Genomic DNA, 7500 nt, shown 5'->3' with positions numbered 1-7500 from the left:
GGACGTCCTGTGTGTGCTGACGGACGTCCTGTGTGCACTGACGGACACACGGACACACACGGACAGCCACGGACGTCCTGCGTGTGCTGACGGACGTCCTGTGTGTACTGAACAGACAGCCCACGTGGGCCAAAATCACCCGAACAGTCCACGGAGCGTGCTGATATGTGTACTGATGGACAGCCGGACGTCCTGTGTGTGCTGACGGACGGCCACGGACGTCCTGTGTGTGCTGACGGACACACACGGACGTCCGTGTGTGTACTGAACAGACAGCCCACGTGGGCCAAAATCACCCACGGACAGCCAAAATCACCCGAGAAGCCAAAAATGCAAAAATTAATATTTTTGAAGAAAGTTTTCTGAAAGGAAACATCAAAAATATGTCAACAAAGAGTTTAGGATGTCAAGTGTTGATCAAAAGTTGCTGTAGACATCCGTTTAGACCACAAAACTCCGACCTTTGTAGCATGCAAAAGACATGGTTAGAAGCAAAAGAAATTTATGAAAATTTACCAGAAAATAGCTTTAACCATCCTTATGAAGCATGCAAAAAATCAGATTCAAATTCGAAGTATTTTTTTTTTTTTACATTAAAAATACTCCCCGGAACACAACCAATGTCTACTGGTGACAGACTGAAAAAAAGCGTTTTGTATATATAAGGGGTAGGCACTCTCTTGAGCCTCCTACCCCCCAGTACCCGAACGGTTCGGGTACGTAGTGTTGGACTGTTCGGTCCAACACTATCGAGGGCTGGGTTGAGGTCGATGGCCGGATTGTCCCCGGTGAATTTTCCGGGAACTTTTCCGGCGAATTTTCCGGTGGACCGTTTTGCCCCTAACTTCAAATTTTCGCGCTTGCATGGTCTTGGCCTGGTTTCATCCGTCTTCCAGTTGCTTTTTTGATTACATCTCAAGAGTGGTTGGAAAGATTGATGTTAGCGGGGCAAATGAACATTCGGCGTATGAGTGGTGAATGGATAGCTAGTGTTTGTAGGCTCTGTGCTCGCGCACCCAACTACAGACCAACTATCCTCTTCAGTTTCTTCACTAGCATAGTTTTATGCTTGTTGAACTGATCCGGGGCCTGTGTTGCGTACCTATCTGGAAGGAATTGTTAAGTGTGGTAACCGAAATTCGCACTGTCGATTTCCGTTTAAATAAGGAAACTAAGAAAACCCTAGTTTCCCAGAGGACCCGGATATCTGTTAATTACCACACGTCAAGCAATCAGAACACGAGAATAACAACGATAAAAATAAGAAATCGAAAAGAGAGCAAAGTAGATCTTATTCCGAATCTGCGTATGAGCGTTACAACAAGGTATAAGCCTGGGCTCGAGAGCTGTCGGCGAGATTCCTAGTTCTAGCAACCCTAAGACGGCTAAACCTAATTGAGTCGCAGCTCGAAATAACAAAAAAGGAAAGTTGCCTAAATCGCTCTAAGTGCTAAGTTTGCTCTGAAAAAAGTTCTCTCTTGTGCTCCTCGCCTAGGACTCCTTATATACTAGCTCCAAGGTCGGTTTACGCTTTTACTCTTCTGCCCTTAAGCCGTCATAGCATAAAAATGGAGATATTCCATTTTTCCCGATCTTCACAATTATCTTCAAAACTTCCGTATTTATCCGCGGAAACTTGACATTTATCCTTCCTCGCGGGCCAAGCGCGAACCATGCTGTGGTTCACGGGCTTTTGGTTAGGAAAAATCGTAGGATGGGCCTCGAGTCGTGTTTTAGGTCCCTTTGGGCCGTCTTCCGACTCGACACGTTTACTACGAGTTTTCCGCGGTTTCTAATCCGCGAAGTTTGATCGATGAATTAGAATAGCGGGAAACATAGACTGAGCTTGCTACGGTCTTCGGGAGATAGCATTCGAAGGTTTGACGAGAATGCAAGGACTGGTGTCGTATCGATGTTCGGAAAGGTTCAATCGCTATACAGCGACCGAACTTTGGCTCGAGCCCGGTCGCTATGTAGCGACCGAGCGAAACGAGTGCTCGGTCGCTACGTAGCGACCGAGCTTGGCCCGAGCTCGGTCGCTACGTAGCGACCGAGCGGGACGATCGCTCGGTCGCTACGTAGCGACCGAGCTTGGCTGAGCTCGGTCGCTACGTAGCGACCGAGCGGGACGATCGCTCGGTCGCTACGTAGCGACCGAGCTTTGGCTCGAGCTCGGTCGCTACGTAGCGACCGAGCGGGACGATCGCTCGGTCGCTACGTAGCGACCGAGCTTGGCTGAGCTCGGTCGCTACGTAGCGACCGAGCGGGACGATCGCTCGGTCGCTACGTAGCGACCGAGCTTTGGCTCGAGCTCGGTCGCTACGTAGCGACCGAGCGGGACGATCGCTCGGTCGCTACGTAGCGACCGAGCTTGGCTGAGCTCGGTCGCTACGTAGCGACCGAGCGGGACGATCGCTCGGTCGCTACGTAGCGACCGAGCTTTGGCTCGAGCTCGGTCGCTACGTAGCGACCGAGCGGGACGATCGCTCGGTCGCTACGTAGCGACCGAGCTTGGCTGAGCTCGGTCGCTACGTAGCGACCGAGCGGGACGATCGCTCGGTCGCTACGTAGCGACCGAGCTTTGGCTCGAGCTCGGTCGCTACGTAGCGACCGAGCGGGACGATCGCTCGGTCGCTACGTAGCGACCGAGCTTGGCTGAGCTCGGTCGCTACGTAGCGACCGAGCGGGACGATCGCTCGGTCGCTACGTAGCGACCGAGCTTTGGCCTGAGCTCGGTTGCTACGTAGTGACCGAGCGGGACGATCGTTCGGTTTGAATCCCAAAGAATACTTCTTCGTAGAAATAACCTCGTATAGGTTATTTTTACGAAAATTACATCCCTTCTTTTACTAACTCTTTCGGAAATACGATCTCTGAGGATTTTCGGGTGGTAATTCCGTCGTAACCGTTTTTGACCCCAACAGTTAGCCCCCCAGCCCGTTAGGATCATGCATGGGGGGATCCTAGCGTGCGGTTAGGCATGTTTGGCAAGTTAGGCGTGATGGATGGAATTAATATGCGAAAGTCCGAGCTTGAATAGTAAATCCTCATGTCTTATAAGAAGAGAGGTAACTTGTTCCATAATTTTTTCACTTTCTTGTTTTTCTCTAAGATCTTTCAAAAACTTTCTATCTTTCTCTCCACCCTTTTCCTCTATTCTCTTAAGAGAAGTGTAAAGATGTCGAGCAAGAAAAAGATTGCGAAAAAAGGGTCTTCGTCCGCGAGTCCTTACGAAGAGCTCGTCGTTCCGAAGACGGAGTTCGTGCCTCACTCGGTGCATCCTGCCGAGAACGAGGCATGGTGGGTTGCTCATTACGGCTCGTTGATCCCTCCCAAGGAGAAGCCATTCCCGGTCCTGGTCCATCGTGGAGTCGAGGGAAAGGACGCAAGTAGGACCACTGACGAGTTTCTCGCGACGATGCGGTCGTTCTACCGCATCCCGGATGTTGTGGAGTTCCGGGTTCCCTGCCGCGGGGAATGTGCTAACAACCCCCGGAGGGTTACTTTACTTGTTATGAGGTGTTCATAGTGCGTTGTCGCCTCTGGTTCCCCATACCCGAAATTCTCGTCCGAGTGTTGGACCGTTTTGAAGTCGCGATAAGTCAGTTGACACCCCTTGCCATTCAGCACCTTATTGGGATCTTGATCCTAAGCTATGAGCATGGCCTTTCCCTTTCCGTCGATCATTATGAAGCGCTTTTGAGGCTTCAACTTGTCAAGGATACGGATAAGCATAGGTTTGTCCCTCGGAAATTTATGTCGGTGGTTAAGAAGTTCATTTCGAACTTCAACTCGTGGAAGAAGTTCTTTTTCTTTGTTCGTTTGGACGCTGCGTCCGTCGAAGAGAGTTGCATTCCACTGTTCCGGAGGTTGCCGAACAATCGTCCCTTCATCAATCCTCTTGCTCCGTTCCCTGAGGATATTATCGCGGTGAGGGATCTTCTCAGGAATGGTCCCTTCTTCTGGACTTCTTTCACGCCGAGAAGGGTTCGGAAGGCGCTGAAATTTGTGCAACCTGGTCCAGCTTTGGACGCGGATACGGGAAGCGACTCCGAACCCGACGGCCAGAGTCCCGTTGAAGCTCCGACAGCCGCGCCGGAGTCGAGCTCTTGGAAGGGAAAAGATGTCGATCTCGGCGACATAGAGTTTTCGATGGATGACTCTATGCTTCCAGGATGGGATCCGAACCTTGCTTACGGCGACGGAAGCGGTTCGAGCGAGGCCCCCATTCCGGACTTCGATGATTTCTTTGCTGGGCTGCCATCGGGTTTCGATGCTCCTCCTCCTACGAAAGAATCGGCGAGGCCGAGAGTCGTTGCGGAAGGATCTCGCATCATCAATGGGGTTAGTTTTTTTTTGGGAATTTTTTAGTGATTATCCTATGTATGGATTTGTAACACGCCTATTGATTTTGCAGGGCCTGAGCTTGCTGGGCTCGGCCATCGAGGCGGGTCATAGAGAAGCCATGGTCTACCGCTTCAAGGCGGAGAAAGCGGAGCGGGATCTCGCCCGCGTGCAAGGCGAGATGCTGGAGCGAGAGGCACAGCTTACTCGTGATCATGCGCGGGCTGTTCGCAGATCGGAGAGGAAAGGCAAAAGAGAGATCGTCGAGGTGATGAAGACTCGCGCATCTCAGTTCCAGGTTGAGTACGGGAATCTTAAGAATGCCTTTACCTCGGTGGGCGACTTTCGCGAGTGCCGTGGTTCGGTCGGAAGTCTTTGGAGGACGCAAGCCGACGACTATGTGTTTGAAGAAGAAATGAGCTTGATGAAGAGTGGGATGAGTGACCGTGCCCACGCTGAGGCGCTTATCCCTCCGATCGACGAGAGGATTCAAGGGTTCTGGGATTCCATCCCGGTTTCTCCTGATACCGAGGAGGTCCCGATCGATTTTCACGGCGGTGGCGAGGAAGTGGATCGTCCTGCGGATGCGTTTGGTGCTTCGTTGTCCGGGGACTTCGACTTTGGATTATGAGGGATGGATCAGTTATCCTTGTTTTCGGCCGAATGTGGCCCTTTGAATTTGGATTTCGTTTAGGCCAAGATGGCCGTATTTGTATTTCGGGACTGGCCGTTGGTGGCTTTGAATCCCTTGCCGCTTTACGCGGTTTATTTATATGATAAATGTTTCGTTTCGAGTTTTTCCTGAGTAGGGTTGAAGTAAATACGAGTTGTCGTCTCGTATGTAGTTCTAATTAGACGTTCAATCTGTTGGTTCGTTCGTGATTTTCGTAAAATTTATCTGTCTTTACGATTTTGAGAACATTGAGATACGAACGGAGAGGCATGGTTTATGATCTCGTATCTTTTAGATATCATGCCTTGAGATGTTTGAGACCAGAGCGTTGGGTTTAGGGCAAGACCTAGGTTTACTTTCGGTTAAGGTTTGTGCGGTGACTAGCCGGCTATCGTTTTTCCTGTTGCGATTTCTTCCTGACTCGCACCGGTTTAAAGTCCGCGATATGTTCTCGGCTTATATGACTTGTATGGTACGAATCGAGCATCTTCTCAGAATCAACTGGAAGTGCTAAACCAAAATTTCGGATTTTTGTTGTAGCGCGCTTTTGTCCTTGTGCTGGACGTTTTTAAAGATCAAAAGAGTGATCGGATTGCGTTTGTTTAAGACGGCTGGCGTGTTCGTCGGGGCCAATCGACGAACGGGGTGTAAGGTTTTTGGTGGTCGCGTTCGGACAATTTGTTTAGCATTGTCCTCGAATTTTAACTTTTTGCGACGTCTCGCAGTTATTTTCGAGGATTATGCGTGTTTGAAAGGTGATAATCTTTACGATTTTTGGGCCGGATGAGGCCGCAGACGAGCGTAAACTGAAGCGTAAGCGTTTTCGATAAAAAGACAGTGTATATCGTGGCTGGGTCGACGCTATTTTCCGGATGTTCCGGTTGAGTTGTCGCGTGGGCTTTGGATTTATGTCGAGCTTCGACGTTCGACGCGTTTGCGTTGACAGAAGATCGATCTATCTTCGCGCGTTTGCCGTTTGCAGAAGCTGTGATTTGCCTTAACTTATGCTCCGCGAGGAAGCATAGTCGCGACTGTTTTTGGCATCCCCAGATGGCCGCGACTCCGCTCGGCGTTGGGAACTTGAGACCCAGGTGGTAAGTTGACGGAACTGCCTGCATGGTGTTGAGCCATGGGGTTCCCATGATCACGTTGTAGATAGCGGGATGGTCGACTACCGCGAATTCGACGATTTTCGTGATCTCCTTGGCCATGACTGGCAATTGGATTGACCCGAGAGTCATCGACACTTCGCCTGAAAAACCCGTGAGTGGTTTTGGCGTCGGAATTACCTCTCCGAGCTCGATACTCATCCGATTGAGAGTGTCGCGGAAGATTACGTTGACCGTGCTTCCCGTATCGACGAGTACCCTTCCGACTTCTAAATCTCGTATGACGAGATCTATGACGAGCGGGTCGCAGTGAGGTTGGTCGATACCGCCGGCTTCTTCTTCTCCGTGAAGGTGATCGAGCAATTTTGGCCGTCTCGAGGAGGAGACCATGTAGGCCATTTTGCGCTTGATTCTGCCTTCCGTTGGTAAGCCTTGATGGCTGACACGGTATCGCCGCAGTATTGAGATCCTCCGATGATCATATTGACTCTGCGACGATTGTTATCGTTCCCTTTGTCATCCGGCCTCCTACCGCGTTTATCCCCAGGTTGGTTTCGTTGAGGAGATTTTTCGGCGGGCGGATTTCTGTCCGTCTTTGGAGGCCGATCAGAATCGAGGATGAGATCCTTGACGCTAGTTACTTCCGAAAGCTCTCCAGCGAGCAGCTTCGCGGCCAGTCTTGCTCCCAAGACTTTGCAATTGGTCGTGGAGTGTCCTCGGGATTGGTGGAACTCGCAGAAGGTGTTTTCGTCATACCCTTGATTGCGAGTCCATGTGTTGCCCGTGGTCCGGCCTTGATCCGAACTGATCGCATAGTTATGCGCCCCTTGGAGATCTTCCCCCTCGTGATGGACGTACTTGTCGTTACGAGAGTTCTTCTTTTTCCCCTTCGGATCTGCGTCTTTCGAGGATGGTCTTGCCGGCTTATGTTTTTGCGATAAGACTTTAGTTTCTTCCTCCACTATGATATAGTCCGTTGCTTTGTGGAGGGCGTCCTGGATCGTTCGCGGTTTGTCGAGAGTTATCCATTTTCTGAATTTCGACTTGTACCAGAGCGTCTTTCTCAGCGCGTCGATGGCCACTTTGTCGCTTATCCCGCTGACCCTGGACATTATCAGTTTGAACCGACTGATAAACTCGCGGAGGGGTTCGTCTTCCCTCTGGGAGAGACTCCAGAGATCAACATCGGAGGTTTCCCTGTCTATGAATACAGAGTACTGTTTGAGGAATTCCGATGCGAGCTGTCGAAAACTCCCGATGGTGTTGCGACGAAGGCGTGCGAACCATTCGAGCGCTGCTCCTTCAAGATTTTCGACGAACAGGCGGCAATAGCCGGCATCCTTTTCGCCGTCCTTCAGTCTTGCTCTTCCCATC

The sequence above is a fragment of the Brassica napus genome, unplaced genomic scaffold (genome assembly GCF_020379485.1).
Source record: "Brassica napus cultivar Da-Ae unplaced genomic scaffold, Da-Ae ScsIHWf_383;HRSCAF=604, whole genome shotgun sequence".
Lineage (NCBI taxonomy): Eukaryota > Viridiplantae > Streptophyta > Magnoliopsida > Brassicales > Brassicaceae > Brassica > Brassica napus.
This window is presented reverse-complemented; position numbering follows the sequence as displayed.